The sequence below is a fragment of the Myotis daubentonii genome, chromosome 2 (genome assembly GCF_963259705.1).
Source record: "Myotis daubentonii chromosome 2, mMyoDau2.1, whole genome shotgun sequence".
Lineage (NCBI taxonomy): Eukaryota > Metazoa > Chordata > Mammalia > Chiroptera > Vespertilionidae > Myotis > Myotis daubentonii.
The window spans coordinates 77,490,839-77,510,843 of NC_081841.1; the positions used below are offsets into that span (position 1 = coordinate 77,490,839).

Here is a 20,005-nt window from a genome sequence, read left to right on the forward strand (position 1 = left end):
GGACACAGCTCCCCTGCGTCTCCCTGGTGCACAGCACCCTGCACAAAAAGTCTCTAGGCATCTCGCAAGGCTCAGCTTAATCTACACTTGCTTCCACCCCCGAATCCCGTTAGGATTATGTTATTAACCTTCGAAGGCCACCTCCTGTGGCTCCGTGTGCGGACACCCGTGCGGAACCCTTCCATATCCCCGCCCCGCCCTGCTCTGCTTTCACAACTCTGTCGGGTCAAAAGGCCAAAGACAAACTTCTGCCTCCTTTCCTGATCTCACCTTTTCAAAAAAAACCCCACAGCCTGGGAACCCACACACATCGGGACTCCTAGGGCGCTGTTCCCGTCTGGGCATGCTCAGTATCAGGGCAGGTTCTGATTGAAAGTAAAGAAAAAAGAAAAGAAAGAAAAATAGCTTTGTATGATGCCGTCTCCTCCCGTGCTTAGGGCTGGCTGAACAGGTTGTGGGGCATCCCTGCGGGTACCCAAAGGGCTTATCGGGCGCCCTTGACAGCGTCTCCTTGGGATCTCTCCCCCTCCCAGGGACCCCCCTCCCCCAACCCTCCTCCACCCCCCTCTTCAGGTCCCTGTCCGCTGTGGGGATGGAGAGACACTAACAGAACTGGGATGGGCGATGTTGGCTGAGGGATCCACCTATTATTAGTGCGCCCGGATTGGCTCCTTGGCGCAGCGTACCGAGGTGGAGCCAATCAGGTGGCCGGGGCTGGGAGATGATGGGCGGCCGCCTCCTCACTGGAGGGATTCCTGGAGAAGCTGCAGTGTGGGGATGCTCCAGACCGAGTCCTGCCCCCAGTGTCTTTCCACCTCCTCCTTCTGCTGCGGCGGCAGCAGTACTTAGCGGCCGCAACTTGAGGCTGCAGCCGGACCAGCGCCCCCAGGGTGGTGCCCAGCCGAGAGGGGGGCTAAGTGCCCCAAAGGGGTGTGTGTAGGGTGGGGGCGGCCAGCTGGGACCAGCTGGTGGCCCTGGAAAACCTCCCACACACCCACACCCACACACCCCTTTTGTGTTGCAGGCTGCCCCTCCAAGCACAGAGGCAGCGAGAGGACGTGTGCGCCTTCGAGGCGGTCCGCCCGGGGAGAGCAGTGGGGACGGAAACCCGCACCACCTCCTGGTCTTCCCTGCAGGTAAGGCGGCGGGACCGGCGGTGCGGCCACCCTGGTGGTGCCGCCACCCTGGTGGTGCCTGTTCGCTCGAATCCCTCTGCAAGATTTTGTTCTCGGTACCTTTGGGTTTTGGTGGTGGGCGAGGAGACCTGCGGAGGGAGCCCGGGGTGGCCTATTGTGAGAAATCTGAGACCACATGTGCATCTCCTGGCAAAGCACTTTGCCCAGCGCCCCTGATTTAGAGGCTGGAGTTGATATTGGGCACCCCCCATCTTCCTGCTCCGTCTCTCCCCCTCCGTCCCCCGCCCCAATCTCCATCTCTCACCTCCACCCGCCCCCTTTCCCGTCCCCTTTTCATCTTCACCCTCCTGCCATCCTAAGCACGCACAGGGTTTCTTTCTCCTCCTGGAGAGGACTGCCTGTTCTCCGAGGAAAGAAGGGGATAGTGAAGAAAGGAGAAAGATTTCTTTCTGCGGGGGCAGAGGGGCAAGAGGGGATGCGGGCTCCGTGAGAATGAGAGTGCAGAAAGCAATTAAACTGAACAGAGCGAGTAGACCAGCCATCCTGCCCGGCTGTCAGAGAGGGGAAGCGTCAAGTTTGACTCGACCTCCTATTTGCAAGAGGCAATGTCTCTCACTTGACTCGTTCCAACGGAACAAAAATAAACCGCCGATCCAACCCACATCCAACTGCTTAATGGCTGTTGTTTTTAAGTGCCAACCAGCTGACTTTTCCTGTTTTCATCTGTCCAGTGGGGCTATTTGGTATTTGCCCATCAGTGGTAATGTCTGAACTTTGAAGTGTTTCTTGCATAGAGAGAGAAAAAAAAGAAAAACATATTATTACTTCCCTGAGGTTCTCTGGTATGGCCTTTATGTTGGGAGGCAAAAAAAAATACGTGAAGTTACAAACATTCGTAGGTGACACCAGTATTACCAGGAGGCTTGGGCTTCTACTTTGAGAAAGCTGATCTAGTTAGCTTTGTATACATGTTGATTTTCACTTTCTTGAATATTAGTTAACCCTTTGGTGAAATAAAGCAACCATTTAACTTTTCTGTTACAGCTAATTTGTGTATGAATTGCCATTTCATTCTACCTTTCTACTATCTGCATTCTATTGCCCAGCTATCAAATTCATGCACTGCCTTATTTCCTTATAATAATAATATTTAATAGATGTAAACATGATGTTTATACAATTTCATTGCTCCAGTTAGAAGGCATATGGAAGCTCAGTTGGCCAAGAACCCTCTTGTACTGGAACAAAGTTTAGAAAGTAATGGTAGAAAGATAACCTCAAATTAAAAAAAAAAATCTTAAGGGGGAAATGTTTTTGTTCTCAAGGAAGAGAAAGAGGCAAAACCACTATGTGCCCTAACTGCCTGCATAATAGGTCAAGTGAAAGGTACTTGTTGAACAGACCATGACAGCAGCTTCGGCAATTTCTAATTGCCATCAGCGATATTTCCGGTTAGGCATCCGAGACAGCTAAGTGATTACTGTCAGATGGGAGAAAGTAGAGAGAAGTGTCTAGTTGGATGTAATGGGAAATCGTTCCAAGTGGGTCCTACATGAGTGCAGAGCAGCCAGCCGATGCTAGTGTCCAGATAAACCCTTTCCTTTGATTTATCAGGGGAAATGCCGAGTCTTAGGTTTATTTTGTGTGTGTGTACATGTCACTTGGGATGAGAAAAGGGAATCATCTTTCTGAACTCTGCCTGATCTTCCACACTAATTTATGCACCACAGAAAGTATTTTTTCACCACATATCTTAGTGTATAAGTTTATACACAACTTAGATAAGAGCTGGTTCCATTTAACATCAGTGTAATGAATATTATTGTCTAAACATTTTCCATTTGAGGCATTTATCTCTGCTATCTAAGTGGAATTACCTAGAGTCACAAAAACAAGATCTTCTTTCCAGGGCTTTGACACTTAACTGGCTTTTTCCCCTTTGTAATGTAGTGTTTTTGTTGAAAGCTGACTAAATTTTGGAGGTGCCACCTCTTGCTTACAAGGACAAAAGGACAATCGCTTAATTGCCTTATGTGTATACAACTGAATTAACAAGTTTAGACATGAAAGGATGTATAAAAAGGAAACCAACTATGTTCCATGTGAGCAAAAGAAGATCTTGTTTGCTTATTTTTCCACTGTCTTAGGAAAGGTAAAAGTTTAGGCTTCCTGGTTTGTGACAAAGTTTTTTCATGTCTCTCTACAAATGTTAATTATAGCAATGCCATGTAAAAGAGATGTATCTGAGTGGTTAGTTTTTCACATACTTCTGAAATTAAGTCTTTATGGATACTGGAAGTCAGAACTAATTCCAATATGTAGTGAGTGGATTGAGAAGAGATTTAAATTATTATCTGTCATCCCATGTTCTAATGTTCTAATGTAACAATTTCATACAGCCTTCATCCTTTCTCTGTTTAAGAGAATATTTTATAAATGTCATTAATATTTCTGAACAAATATGATAATTAGATATTTTAAGATATTTTTATAAAAAAATGTTGCTAATGTACAGGGGAAATTTTAAAATACTAATTCCAGAAAATGCCACACAATGGGGCGTTGTTCCAGACTAGTTTTGAGCTTCATTTCATAGTGAAGAATATTAGTTATTCTCTGTGGTCAAATTATCAGATAGTTTTAATCAAGAAATATTAAAATGGATAACATGGTGTTTACATTATTAGGTATGCATTTGAGAGGGTGCTAACTAAAAACAAAATTACAACATAGTAGCTTGTCTTAATTATATTTGCAAAATGAACTGGAAGATGAATAAATGCAGAATGTATTAAAAATGTAATTTGAACTTCCTGTTAGCCTAATGACACTATGCATATAATATCAATTCATCTCTTTTGAGGTCAGTATATTAAATCAATTTAGAGTGAATTCCCCACACAGGTTTGTGGAGCCATCTGATCCCAAAGAACGTACACTTAAGACAGACATTTTTATGAGCCTGCAATACTTATAGCTTGTATGATTTCCAGTTTGTGGAACAACCAGTAAGAGATAGCATTAATTCCAAATCGCAACATAATCTTTCTTTTCCTAATGGTAGTGATTCAATAATTTGGGGGTAGAAAAGCAAAAATAGAACAGTTTGATTACATAAGGGAGCAAATTTGGTCCAATGTTACAGAAAACCAAAGTTAGACTTTCTGTCATAATGGTAGTGTGGGCCTTGCAAATATTTTGCTAAACAAGTAATGGTTTTTACAACAAAATATCTAATCCATCTGTGATTTTAAAAAGTTTTTAACTGATTTGGTTGCCATAAAGGCATCTGTATCAAAAGTTTAAGATGTAAGAGATGCTTTCTAGCTGAATTTGCTTTCCATGGGAATTCACCAAAGCTATTTAAACAGGGATTGAGTATGTGGCAGTCTAAATAAATAAATTGTTTTTCAACTAGCATTTAAAGATATACAGGATGGGGCAAAAGTAGGCTTGCAGTTGTTCTTATGGAAAATAATACAATGATGAATAAATAATATATGAATGAGCTCTGTGTTCCATGCACTTACAACTATAAACCTACATTTACCACACCCTGTATGTGTGTGTGTGTATGTGTGTGTATATATATATATATATATATATATACACACACACACATATATACACACACATATATATACACACATATATATTATTTAATGTATATATTTAATATATATATGGATATATATGTGGATAAATACATATAAATTTTTAAGAAATTTCTAAAAGGATTATAAACTAATGGACAATCTTATATAATCTGCTGACACTAACGGGTACTCCTGTAACCGTTCAAAGGAAGATGACAGTCTCTTAGCTTTTAATAGTTCTTTGGTTGAAAGGCTAGGAATACCCAGAAGAAAAACTGAACAGGGTATGGTTTTTTCCCTTTAAACAGCCCTTCTATGGGTTTGGGAACAAGTGCTTTTTATTTGAATCATGGATTAGGAAAAAAAAACACCCAGTAACAGAAAATGCACTTCTATGTAAAAGTAACAAATAAGATGAAATCATATTTTTATATGACTTGGACATAATGGGGTGCTAAAGTTCCTGTCTTTCTAAGGCTTTTATCAGGTGTTTCTCTCCATGTTTGCATAAAGGTAAACTTGTTCTTATTCTTTTACATAACTGAATGATATGATTATTATTGCTTTTTCAGGTATGGGGGTGTGGATTGGTATCTTTAATAATTTCTCTAGGAATGATTAGCATTTTTTTCATAATATTATGGTAAACTTTATTCACACCTCTTCAGTAAATGTGGCCATTTTTTAAAAGCAGGAATTTAACCTTTCTAATTTGAAGAAAACATGTTTTCCTTCAGCTTAGCTGTCATTGTAAGAGAGTTCTTGAAGAGCTACCTTTATATTGGCTATAAGATAAACTGTGGTAGCAGGGTAGTAGAGTGAACATCATGCTACTCTTATATGATAGTAATAGAAAAATAAACTTATTTTAAAATATATTGATAATATGTTCACACTATCTATTGCAAGTATGACAAAATGCTGTCCTTTCTTGTATATATGAATAAAAATTTGACCTTTGCTGTTGAGAAATACTGCTATGTTGTAGAAAGAGTAAGCAACCAGAGATGCAATTTTGGTTGTTTTAAACATCCTATTCCAAAGAAACTTCCTTTTAAAATATTTATTTCCCTAATTTACAAATAATATTTAAGAGAGTTCTAAAACAAATTAAACCTAATTTAGAATACAATAGCACATCCATGATAGTTTTAGAAATAATTTTCTGCCACATCTTTGAAAAATATAAAGCAGATTTTTAAATTTTTTCTGTAATTTTTATAATTTTAATATTTAGTTAAACCATAAGTTCTAATTGTTGAGAACTAGTTCTGATTCTCTTTGGGTTTGTTTCATCTCTACAAGTACACTCAATGCTTGGAAGGGACGTGGAATTTTGGTTTTCAGAATTTTCCAGTAATGCAGATGAGGGGAGTTCAGAGGTCATCTTTTTTGGTTACTGCTATTGTGGAGATACAAAGGAAAAATACTGGTCATTCCTACATCGGTCTCACATATAGTATGTTGAACATAGGAAGTCATTTTGCTAAAGGGGTGTTCTGAAAAATTGTAATTACAATGTAGATAATAAATACTTCTATTTCTTAGTCATTTGTACAAAATGAAAGCTGAAAAATGTCCATGTAGAATGAGAATGTTTTCTTTTAGCTAGTATAAAAATCTGGTGAAACTATTCAGTTAAGATAAAATTTCCTAAATTTTCCTGACATCCCTGTCAGATAACATTTTATTATAAATACTAGATTACAACCCTGCTACAGCAACCCCAAATACTGTGCCTGAAACAGTTAGCTAAGTGCCTCAGTCTAGAGCTAATTTTTGATTGAAATATCCAATTAATCAAATCTAGGTGTGGTACTGAAATTTGGTCTTACCTTATCCAAGTGAACCCATTTCTCTATTTGGGAAATGTAGCTTTGCTTAATTCTAATGTGATTAGAGTTCATGTAATTAACTATTATTTTTGCCAAAGGATATTATATAAGTAAAAGGAGTTGTGTGTTGTTTTCTGCAATAGATAAATATTTTCTTTTTATTTCTAAATAATTCAAAGATAATCAAAGATAAAATGCACATAGGCACTTAAACACAAATCAGAAGATTATTTAAGAACTAGAGGCCCAGTGCACAAAATTCACGCAAAGAGCTCGACCCTTGGCCGCCACAATGGCTGCCTCTGCCTTGGCCCCCACCTGTGATGGTGGCCACCTCTGCCTTGGACCCCGCCACCATGGCTTAGTCTGGAAGGTTGTCTGGAAGGACATCTGGAATGACCTACGGTCTAATTAGCATATTATGCTTTTATTATTAAAGATGCAAAACATTCTTAAACTACAATTGGTTAAATGAGATGTACTATCTCTTGTCCTCTTCCCACACTCTCCCGGATTTCAACCATCTTTCAGTCACATGGCAATAGAGGGCAAATCAGGCAAACCCACCTCACACCTCTGGTGAGAGTTGCCTGGGTGTGCCTCCTGGGGTCACCCAAGGCCCATTTCCTTCCTGTGACCAGACTCCTTGCTTGTCACCCTAGGCCTCGCTCCAGCCTGGAAGCAGGTGATTGGATTTACTAATTGCTGCAGTTGAGACTCATTGGCATGTCTTCATTATCAAGAAGGCAAAAAGCACATGAAAATACTCAGACAAAACATACACAGCTACACCAAACTTAGTATTAATACTTAGAAAATGGGATGTTAAATGTTACATAAATTATAGGATAATTGATAACATAGCTTTTCTTTCATGAAATTTCTTTTGATTACTCACAAGTGATCCAGGAAAAGGTGAGGTTGTTAGTCATGAATCAGTATGGCTGCTTTTTAAAACTAATTTACACCAGTTGATAAAATTCAAATAATTGTTAAAGAGAATTTCAGATCCTTGGATTGGCTTTAATACTCCCCAAACCCACTTGTCTTGTTATGAAGACCCTTAATTATTCATATCCTCATCCTCATCATCACACATCATTGACCACGGATTTGTTTTTCTATGGAATCTGTGGTATCATTGTGAAACCATAAGGTTGGTTTGAGGATGGATTACAACAATCTATTTTCAAATATAATTTTATGTGAGAGTTGCTGTAAGTATAAGCAATGTAGCATCAGAGCAGCAGGCTACACTCACTAAAATGTCAATTTAGAATTGTTTGCTCTTTCTTGAGAAGGAAAAAAAAGCCAATTGAGGGTATTTATTTCCTCATGATGTCCTGCACTACAGTATTGTATGCAATAAAACCAGTGGATAGGCCCATGTTCATCACCTATGAAAATGCTTACTTATGAGGAAAAAAAAATCAACACATGTTTTTTAGACAAATGACTCAATGGCTTTTGAAATAGGAACAGTGGTGTAACAGGTTACTGAGGCCTCACTGAGCTCTTCTAGCACTCATCCTTTGACTTAGCAAGATTATTAAGAGGAAAAGTTGAAACAATTTCTCAGGAAAAAGACAAGGTACCAAATCATTGAATCTGTTTCTGACTTGGAATGTCTGCCAGATCCTGGTTTACAAGCCTGGCTTTCTGCCTAATTCACAGCATTTTCATCAGATTTGAGGAATGAAGAAAGTGTGAACCATTGGGCATTAGAGACTATTTCTAGAGCACCAGAATCTCTTCTATAAATAGAATAACATCACCAATATAAGGCCACAGGTTTTAAATTTAAATATATATAAACCAGACCAATGTATGCCTCAAAGTGCTTGAGTTTTACATATCTGCACTTAGGAAACTCTTATGTTATAGCTTAGATAATAACATAATATTACAAATAACATCTCTCTTTTTAGTGTTTTTTTTTTAAATTATAATGTTAAATTTAAAAAGCCAAGCAATCACCTTGAGATAACACCTTGAGTTTAATAATTCAAGGAAGTGACATTTCAACAAAAAGCCATATACTCCTAAATTAACCAAAACTGCCCTGCTTTTGAATTGTGGGGGGAAAGAACAAAAAGTACTTGATATACAAGTTTTCAATTTTTTTTGCAAGGGAACCATAGATGCTTTCTGAATCGCTCATAGACACCGCAAAATCAATATTGATGATAGGAGAGAGCCAACTTCTCCAGGAAAAAGTGGAAGAGACAAGTTCTGTTATGCCTTTAAGAATCTGTCTCATCATTTATATACTGAATAGATAGCAACAGTTTCATTTCTCTTGACTTCTGGACTTTCAGACCTGTATGCATTGAAGCATATTACTACTCACTGCCGGAGTAGATTTGTTCAGCTCTCCCGCTAAAAGGATAATATAGCAGTTTTCATGCATTCCCTCTTTTCCTTTCTTATTTTCTTCCTCTCCTTATTCTTCCTGCCATTCTTTTTTTATATTTTAATGAATTATCTTCCTCTAATTACTAACTGAGAGCTTGGTACTCCAGGCTTCATACTAATGGGTTATTTTTTCTCAACAACCAAGAAATGTATTTCTTAGTTTTTATACATTTTAGGTTAGTTTTATGAAGCACATGCATAGATAAGTAAGGGAGCAGGTTCTTAATTTGTTTATGTAACTGGTACACTTAAAGTGGTACACTTAAAGGGAACGTGCCATAATTTGAATGTTTTTTTGTTTTTTAAATAGATTTTTATTGATTTCAAAGAGAGGGAGGGAGGGAGAGAGAGAGAGAGAGAGAGAGAGAGAGAGAGAGAGAGAGAAACATCAATGATGAGAGAAAATCATTGATCCATCTGCTTCCTGCAAGCCCCCTACTGGGGATCAAGCATAAAACCCAGGCCCTGACCAGGAACCAAACCATGACCTCTTGGTTCATGAGTCCATGCTCAACCATTGAGACACACCAGCCAGGCTGGTGTTTTTAAATTCTTAAGTATAAAGACTGGCTTACTGGTCATTTCTAGAACAAAATTGATTGCAGAGAGATAATACAACAATATTTAAAAGTACAAATAGCCCTGGCCAGTTTTCTTAGTGGTTAGAGTGTTGACCCATGAACCCACGGTTCTAGGGTTTGATTCCAGGTCAAGGGCTTGTATCTCCATTGCACATTCCCCAGCCCCAGCAGGTACGGGAGGCAAACAGTCGATGTGACTCTCTCACATGGATTTCTCTCTCTCTCTCTCTCTCTCTCCTCTCTCTCTCTCCCTCTATCTTTCTCTCTCCCCCTCTTTTTCTCCCTCCTCTCTCCCTTCCACTCCTCTTCTCTCCCTTCCACTCTCTCTAAAAATCAATGGAAAAATATCCTTGGGTGAGGATTAAAAAAAAAAAAGTAAAAATAAGTGACATGTACTACTAGGTGTTGAGTGTACCCCGCGAATCACACAAGGTTGCCTCAAGAAGTCTAATTAAGGAGCCACATTTATTTCAGAGCTGGCAGCTATGAGGGGGCAAATGCTCTCCAAATCTCAAAGCCCTTACTGGACGTAACATCAGGCTTATAAAGGGAAATATCACAAAGGTATTGATTACATCTCTAGGTTTGGAATGAGGAACCTGGTTTGCAAAAGCAGTTTGTTACAGAAGCTAAAATTGAGCAAGTTAGTTATCTACAAAGATTAATTGTAGTTTCAGGTCTTGGGACCACTCAGTCAATGGAAACACATTATCTGGAGCCACTGAGGCAATTTAAAGTAATTGTGTTATCTTGGTCTCTAGGTGCAGAGGAATGTGTTTTGAAAGACCAGTAAGACCACAATCAATGGGGTATTCAATCCACAATCAGTGGAGTATTCAAACGAATGGGATAACATATAAGTTAAGAAAATCAAAATAACTTTTCTATTATTTTAGCAAGCAAATACTTACAGAAGCCAGAACAGCAGGATTAAAATATTAAACTAATTTTTACCCGAGATGGTTACTACCATGCTTCATAGGTAGCTTTTTTGTAATATATATTTTGTTATTTCAATGATAATTAAATAATTGTTCTCATGGCAGTTGTATAGCACTATATTTTTAAAAATTTAAATTGCCTTATTTGACTTTGATAATGAAGAGATTCTCCATTTTGCAGATAAAGGAGACTGAGCAGTTAAGCGATCTGCCTGCAGTTACACATGTAGGAAGCCTTTTATAATTTTTACCTACAGAAGCATAGGGCCTCCGCATTTAGAAATGGGGACAGAAGTATGTCTTTCAATTCTCTCAAAATATAAAAACTAGTTCGCTATTTTTTACCAAAATGAAAATAAAATTCTAACATTATACTGAATGTTGAACTATATAATCTTCTTATTTTTGTTGAAAACATAAGACAATTTTAATAAACTGTCCTTACTTATATTACTCTAACTGTGAATGAAATTACATTTGTATTTTAAAATTATTCCAGGAACAGTTATTTTTTAACTCAAAAAATTACAGGAACAGTTTTTAAATCTATGAAAGAAATCACTAAGCCTGAGTCACTAGGCTCAGTTGCCCTTCAGTCATTGCTGTATAACTGCGATATTAAATGTCATTTCACTGTTTTCCTTATTTATAAACTATGTAGTATTAAGTCACTTCCTTGAGTACACAGAGATGTGGTTGGATGTGTGTAGCTTATCACAAACTCTCCAACCTCATCGTGTCTCATTATTTTTCTCATTGGTCCTCACACACATAATTCCTTACTGTTTTCTGAATCTAACATTAAAGGAAGTTGTTGAGTCTATGGATGCTTTTCTCTTTTGTTTCAAGGTGGAAAGAAGTTGGAAGAGAATATATCCAGACTCCGATTATTATTCAGCCCTAATGTGTGAAATCTATCAATTGGCAATTCTTTGTGTTAAGACTCAAACACAATTGGGAGTGATTGTCAGTTGCCGTGCACATTACAATGTGGATTAACATAATTGACTTTCTAGCTGAGCTGATATAAGGAAACAGGAGTTTTAATTGGGAAGGGGCTGTAGAAAGAACGCAAGATTAATTAGAGCATAGGATAGGTTATTTATGGTGATTTTGGACAAACACAGGGTAATCATATTTTTATATTCTTAATATATGTCAGCACCCTTCTGGGTGCTTTCCATGCTTCATTCCATTAATATTCCCAATAACCTTATGAGATTGGTACTAATTTACCTCTAATTTTTAAATGAGAAAAATCATAGGAAAGAAATAACTTGCCAGTGTTACACAGATATTATGTAGTTGGATATGGTTTCAACCACAAACAGTCTATATTTATAAAGCCAATACCCAACCACAAGTAATCACATTAAGCTCCTCACTGGCAGGAGAAGAGTACAGATGGTATCAAGGAGGTAGAGATGACCTACAGAGATAGGAGAGACATAGACAAATTTTATCCACTTCATAGTAATGTGATCAAAACATTAAACTTGGAATCTTCTAGACCTGAGTATAAATACCTCCTATTCTGGCATGATAAGCTTCAATAAGAGAGTTCACACTAAAAGTTTCATTTTAGGAAGGGAAATACAGTAATTTTTGCAAATTGCTACTCTGTTATCAAATGGCAGATCTTACCACTCTCCCTGCCCCCGCCCCCCCTTTTTTGTTTAGTTTTGTTTGTTTGTTTTAGTCAGGAACTTTTTCATTTGTAAAAATGTCATCAAACTCAAAATGGTTTAAGGAAGAAAAGGGATTTTAGAGGCCAGGTTACCATAAAGTTCAGGAATATTCTTTATTTGGTCATAGCTGAATATGGAAAATCAAACCATCTGATCAGATCTAGACCTATTGCTTCTTATTCCTCCTTCCACCTCCTCCACCTTGTCCCCACCTCTTCTCTGTTCCTGTTTGGCCAGTGGGTGAGTGATGAGCTTAGTGGTTATATGATTACTTATGATTGAATATTGGCTTTGTAAACATAGACTGCTTCGGTTTGAATCCACGTTCTACTACAATTTAGTTCTACTTTTATCTAGCATTGCTTTATTTAGAGTCATGTTCTTTCTTTACAGTGTTAAGGATGATTCTAGTGACCATAGGCTTATATAAGAAATTGTATAGCGTGAATGTCTTCTTCCCCCTGAAATTTCCAGAATAAGTTTGATTGGAACAACTTGGATCACTTGTCCTGGACCATTCGCTATGATGAGGGCAGTGAAATAATGATATTTTTCTAAGCCAGGATTTGTGTAGTCTCTGGATTTGAAAGTTAGACATATCATTACTCACCTATATAGAAAGAGAGTTCTGCTGTTACAAGAAGGAAAGTGATTAGATTTAGGACAGGCAAAAGCAACACATGTGTACTAGCTCATAAGGTAGGAGCACTGGCCCATCAGAAGGGATGCTGGCTAGCATTAATGTTGGAGCAGGACGGCTCCAGGAGATTCAGGGAATTCTAGGGAAAGGTGCATAGTAGTTGAGGATGTGGAGAGAAGTGGAACAAGGATAGCTGTTTAAAAACAAGTGTGGAGTATTCAATAATTTAACACCGATATGACTACACCAGTGTGAAAAGGCTGAACATCAGAGCACGAGGGCAGAGTTGAGTGTCTTTAACTCTCATTGGGTCCTTGCGTTATTGCCTTGGCTTCTTTCTTTTTTATTACAGAGGCAATATACTTGTAGGACTTGAGGATTTTTAGATTCTCATCCCAGTGGAGCTGAGAGCAGCCAACTGAAGGCACTCATAGAGCCACCTGTATACATATCAGTACTTCAAATTTTTGTTAGTTTTGTGTAGGGAGTGTTATTTCAAGGGGTTTATAAAGTTTTATTTTATAATTGCCCTAACTGCATATGCATGGCTATAGATGCAATAGAATAACTGCACAAAAGTGCTGTGCTTTTTCTCTTTGCTGTACCATAAACTGAAAAGTTATTATTTAGGAATAATATATTTCTTCAGTAAGTGCCATGATATACCTACCACTGTTTTGAATGCTGGGAATACAGAAGCAAACATCAGAAAAATTCTTTGTTTTTATGGAGCTTGCATTCTAGGGGAGAATACAGATAATTAAAAACAACAACAAAACCTAACTAAGGCAGTGTCAAGCATTGAGATATGCTATAAAATAATAAAACAGGCTAATAAGTAAAACAACGTAATACTAGGGACTCTGGTCAACCCATAATGTATAAGCTGAGACATAAAAGGCAGAGAAGCCAGCTATGTAAATGTCAGAGGAAGGCTTTGTGGATAAAGGAAACCCCAGGGAGGAAACTGCAGTAGGAATGAGTTTGGTCTACAGCAGTTCCTCCCTCTTACCCAATCCATGATTTTGCTTTGCATGGTTTCACTTACCCAAGGTCAACTGCAGTCCCAAAATACTAACTGTAAAATTCAGAAATAACTCATAAGCTTTAAATTGGGTGCCATTCTGTGTAGCATAAAGAGATCCTGTGCTATCCCATTCCATCTTGCCCGGGACTTGAATCATCCCCTTTTCCAACATATCCACCCTGTATGCCATCACTGCATGTGAGTCACTTAGCAGCCATCTGGGTTATCAGATCCACTGTAGACTCCCAAGGTATCGCAGTGCTTGTGCTCCAGTAACCCTTATTTTACTTAATAAATGGCCCCAACGTGCATGGGTAGGATGCTGGCAACTCGAAAATGCCAACGAGAAGCTGTAAAGTGCTTTCTTTTAGTGAGAAGGTGTGTATGTAAGTAAAAAAAAAACGTAGTATGTGTTGGGTTTGGTGTTGTCCGTGGTTTGAGGTATCCACTGGGTGATCTTGGAACATGTTCCCTATAAATAAGGCGGGGGACTCCTGACTTGCAGTAGAGACAAAAGGCAAATGTAGCTGAGTGTAAAGACACTGGTTTCATGAATTTGACCCTGCTTTAATATTTTAATTAAAAATAATCTACAGCCCTAGCCAATACGGCTCAATCGGTTGGAGCATTGTCTAGTGTACCCAAGAATTGAGGGTTCGATAGACAGATAACCTCTATTTACATATAAAGAAATGGCATGGTTATAAAGAACACTAAGGCAAGATATAGGCATAAAAGACGGTAGGGAGCGCAGCCGGTTTTGCTCAGTGTTTGAACATGGACCTATGAACCAGGAGGTCACGGTTCGATTCCCTGTCAGGGCACATACCTGGGTTGTGGGTTCAATCCCTGGTTGGGGCTTGTGTGGAAGGCAGCCAATCAATGTTTTTCTCTCACATCAATACTTCTCCCTCTCTCTCCCTTCTTTCCTCTCTCTAATCATATCCTGGGGTGAGGATTAAAAAACAAACATACAATCTGCAAACATTTATTAAGGAAAATTTCAAAACAATATGATTATATATAATCTAAACATTATTTAAATATATTTGGTGTCTCATTTCTGCATGGTATGATTTCAGACTATACATATGCTTACTTTATTTTTTATGGTTATACTCATGGAATCCTATTTCTACCCTGACTTTCAAAATGTATTTTCAGATGTCTTATAATTTCATCCTCCATTTTCATCTTTAAAAGAGTAACTCCTTTTATATTTCATAGACACTTATTGTATATATTTTGTGAAATCTTAATGACCTTTCTCCTTTTGCCTGAATTTCTAAGGGAATGGAACACATGGCCTACCCCAATTTTATTATTTCTCTGAATTAAGTGTATACCTTGGTTTTTTATCACGGTAATGATTTTTTTCAGTGTAATTTCCTTTTGAGTATATTTTTGATAATATCCTACAAAACTCTAATTTAGATTTTGAAACAAAAGTAAATAAACACTGAGAACATAATGAAACAAATTATTTTGTGTCGATTATCATTTAGACAACACAGGTCTCAGAGCATTAACCGGAAATTATTTTTCCTCTATCTAGTTTCATATCCTGGTTTCAAGAACTCAATAACCCAAGTCTACCTGGGTCACTCTGTGATAGTAAACTAGGTGCTTACAGAAGCATATTAACTTTTGTGAGACTGCAGTACCACTCAATGCACTGCGGCAGTAATGAAGCAGTAATTAAAGCGTCAATCTTAAAGGTCCCTCTTTTCCCCCCGAAGACTCCTATACACATTATGCTCTGATAATAACATATTTTGAAAATGGGGTTTTCTTTGCTGAGTTCACACAGAACAACCTGTATTTGAGCACAGAAAGAGTATAATAATGGACTATTCTGGTCAATAGTGGCATGCTCTGCTTCCCTTATGAAAACATAAGCCAAGACTCTTTTCTATCCTAAATATCTTATGCTTTAGGACATATGTACATATATATTTGCATATGTAGTATATTTGAATTGTTTAATGTATCCGATCAATCCACTACATGCAAGTTTCCAGGATTTCACAATGCTATTTTTATCGTTCTGATTCTCCAGTGCCAGGCAGATGGTAGGAAGAGAGCATTCTATAGAATGTTTGTTGGATGAGTGAATGAATCCACTAAGTTTACATTTTATAATGTTTTTCAGTGATATTCAAACTCAATACACAGTCAAACACACATTCATGCAAGATGAACAACAGTTCTATTTCTCACTGCTGTTGTATCTTGATATTATTTTAATCTAATTCTCTCTCTCTTTTTTTTTTTTTTTTTGCTAATTCATTAAAACATACTGGTCATGACCAACCAAGTTAATGTAACAACCTCCTAATGGATAACAATCTTTAATTTTAAATACTTCCTTAAAAATATTAAGAGTTTTCAAAGAACTACAGTACATTTCAATCTCATTAAGCATACTAGTATGTGAATATACAGGAACTTGCAGTGGCTTGTTTTGAATATAAGGTATTATCATACTGTAAATGCATATAATGTAATATAAATCTCTTACCAAAATTATAATGTTATTGCTATATTTACATATAGGTGATTTTGTGTGAATTTGCACGGTTTTTTTATGTGTGTGTGTGTTTTTTTTTTTTTTTTTTTTTTGTGTGTGTGTGTGTGTTTTTCTTTAAAACCCACAATGAATCTGGCACCAATACTGTTATTGGCTATTCTCAAGCAAGTAGATCCATGTTGGTCTCCTACCTTCTGAGGAATTCAGTTTATAGCCACTAGTTAAAATAGCTATCAGTTAAAAAATATAAACTTTCTTTTTTTAAAAAATGGGTTAATACATTGCACTCTTTTTTGTTTATGGATAAGCTGTCTTTTTAAAAAATATTTTTATTGATTTCAGAGAGAGGAAGGAAGAGGGAGAAAGATCAATGATGATAGGAAATCATTCATCTGCTGCTTCCAGCATGTCCCCTACTGGGGACTGAGCCAGCAACCCAGGCATGTGCCCTGACTAGGAATCAAACCCTGACCTCATAGATCATTGGTTGATGCTCAACCACCGAGCCACACCAGCTGGGATGGATAAACTTTCTCATAGAGTAGAGAAATATACACAGATATAATAGATTACTTTTCTACCTTTATAGTGAATGAGTAGAGAACTAGTCTATGGAATCAACAGAAAATGAAGATTGAGCATAAGTATTCAGGGTTTTGTGTTCAAATTAAAAAACAAATAATGCAAAAATTCTCAGCCTGCTTCTAACTTCATGTTGTAGAGATTTTAGTAGATTGTTTCTCTGACACTATTCTGTACTAACATGTGAAATTCTGTGACCATGGCATTTCCCTACAAGGTAATTATACAAACAAGTGGCCCAGCAAGAAATGCTCTCTTGACTTCCCTATTATCCATGTGAGTTTTCTCATAATGGTGGATAAGGTTGGAGATTATGTCTTTAATCCTTTAATCATTCATTAACCTGCTCAAAAATATTTACAGTAAAAACTCCCAGACATTATCAACCACCTATACAAGAAAAAAGTATAGTTCAGTTAAAAGAGACACTGTAAGCAAGTAATGATAATATACTCAGATGTGAATTGTGAAATAGTCAGGATAGTGTAAGATATGCTATGGTAACAAACAGTACAAAAATCTCAGTGGATTCAACACCTAAGCCTTACTTCTTTCTCATACTACATAACCATTGTGGATTATTGTGTGTACATGTTTGGGTAGGAAGAGGTCTTCTGATTTACAGGGACCCAGACTGATGAAGGCTGTAAGGACTTATATGGCTAATATGCAAATCAACCGAACTGCAGAATGACTAGTCACTATGATGCAAACTGACCACCAGGGGGGCAGATGCGCAATGTAGGAGCTGTCCCCTGGTGTTCCCACAGGGAGAGCGCTGCTCAACCAGAAGCTGGGCTCAGGGATAGCGAGAGCAGCGGCAGTGGCGGAAATCTCCTGCCGTTGTGGCAGTGCTAGGGATGTCCGAATGATGGCTTAGGCTCGCTCCCATGGAAAGCGGGCCTAAGCCATCAGTTGGACATCCCCCAAGGGTTTCTGTACTGCGAGAGGGTGCAGGTGGGATGAGGGAACCCCCCTGAGTGCACGAATTTTGTTCACCGGACCTCTAGTTTCAATATAATGTTTAAGGATTCATTGCAGTAGAGAGAAAAGTCCTATAAGTTTTCGCACCAACAACAAACTACTTTGACCCTGATCACAGACCAATTGCTGGATCCAATCTACATGGCCTGTGACTACAGGGGCATAGGAAGCATAACACCCTTCACCCCAACCCTGGCCTTGAAAGGAGAGGATATTACCAAGTCCTTGAAACCTCTTCTATAAGTCTCAACAGGAAAGTGTGAAGCTTTGGGGGAGGGGAACAGGGCAAGTGCCGGGGGGTAGGGGAGGTCAGGGGGAGGTCAATGGGGAAAAAAAAGGAGACATAGAGGAATAGGGGTGTGTCCTTAGCATGGGCCCCCCCAAGATTCCCTCCCCTCTCCTTCCCCACTCTCCACACCCCCTCCTCCTCAGGAGCATCTTCAACCTCGCCCGCCAGCAAGATGTAGCCCACACATTGTCCCATCCTCTGAGCTCGGAGCATATCACTTCTCTTGCACTAATCTACCCAGAGTCCTGTGCCGTGTTTACTGTCATCCCTCCTTTGTCCCTCCCTTCCAAAATCTTGGTCTCTAGCCCCAGTTCACTCCTGGGTTCCACACAGTGCCAAGGTTGACAAAAAGAGGCAAGTCTGTGTTCATGTGAGGTCACTAAACCAGGCAGTGTGGCCTCGGTGCCCGCCCTTTGGTTGAAAAGTCAACAAAAGAAAGCCTTCAGATGGCCATCTGGTCACGCCTAGAGAACAAAGACCAATGGAAAATAAAGAACAAAGCTCGAGTCCATACATACTTTCCAATAATTGATTTGTAATACCTTAAACAAAAAACAAACAAACAAATAAAAGCACATGAAAGTGAATGATTAATTAGTCAAGACAGTGATGGCTTCACAGAAGAAGTGATTCATCAGCTGTACCCTGAGGTATCCTTGTATCATTATGAGAAATGCTTAGTTCATCCTTTAATGAAAACTTTTCTTTTCTTTACCTGAATCTCAAACAATGTATATGTATTTGATTAAGAATGCCAGCATTCCTGGCCAATTTAGAGGGTGAACTAAATCATTTTTGTGTTACTAGGAATTCTAATATGAATTACAGCCACCAATTTAATAGATCTATTTGGATGTCTTAAACATACCTTAAATTTACCACATCCCAAACTGAACTCATTCTCTCTTCACCAACAAGTCTAGTCCTTCCCCAATATCTTTGATTCTAATGAATGATTCTACCATTTATCTGGTTGAGTTATCTAGAAATCTGGGAATTGTCTTTGTTTTCATGTCTCTCATCCTTAACCCCAAATCCAAAATATATAATGTCTCAATCATTTTTGCTCATAAATATCTTTTAAATCAATAATTTTCTCCACCTCCATTACTATAACATAATCAAACCAACTTGCCTTCCCAAGTATGCTGTTCTTAACTTGACACTCAAGTCCATGCAATATTGACTCCTCCTATTCACCAGCCTAATTTCTCATATCAGTCCTTTCATTCTCATATTCTGGGCACATTGGCCTTCTTTCAAGATTTAATATTTCACATGCCTTCCTGCCTCAGGGCTCTAGCACAATCTGCTCCCTGTGCTTGGGAGTCCCACGGAATATATGCACTATTGGCAGACACTAACACATTAATTCAATAATATAATATGGCTGGCTGTTTAAAAATAAGTGTCTATTATTTATTTCTGAAGGTAAATATTTAGTTTCTCCATATTATAAGAGTATGAATATGTCACTTTTGAAAATTTCTGCAGAACTATCAAGAATTAGCAAATTGTGTGTACTAGGGAAGAGTAATTGAAACTTTTTTTCATATTTTGGGAAACCCTAAGCAGAATTTAAGTTTGAAGATATTGAATACTTAAGTACATTTAAATAGGAAATGTATTTATAAATTCATAACTTACAGGTGAGAATAATGATGAGACTAAGTGGAAGGAAATCTTAAGTGGGTTAAAGAAGTGTTTTAACTATATATTGAAACCTTGACCTCCTCGTTCATAGGTTGATGCTCAACCACT

At 38.2% G+C, this 20,005-nt stretch overlaps 1 protein-coding gene across 3 annotated transcripts in view; it reads left to right on the forward strand.

The window, feature by feature from the left end:
* Positions 1-744: 744 nt before the first annotated feature.
* SYT1 (synaptotagmin 1) overlaps positions 745-20,005 on the forward strand; it is a 567,791-nt gene continuing 548,530 nt past the window's right edge. For 2 of the 3 annotated variants that reach the window (XM_059683702.1, XM_059683701.1), the window contains exon 1: positions 746-1,136. The gene's annotated coding sequence lies outside the window, so the exon portion shown is untranslated. Of the gene's footprint in view, positions 1,137-20,005 lie in introns of all 3 variants that reach the window. The other variant, XM_059683704.1, reaches the window with a different exon arrangement.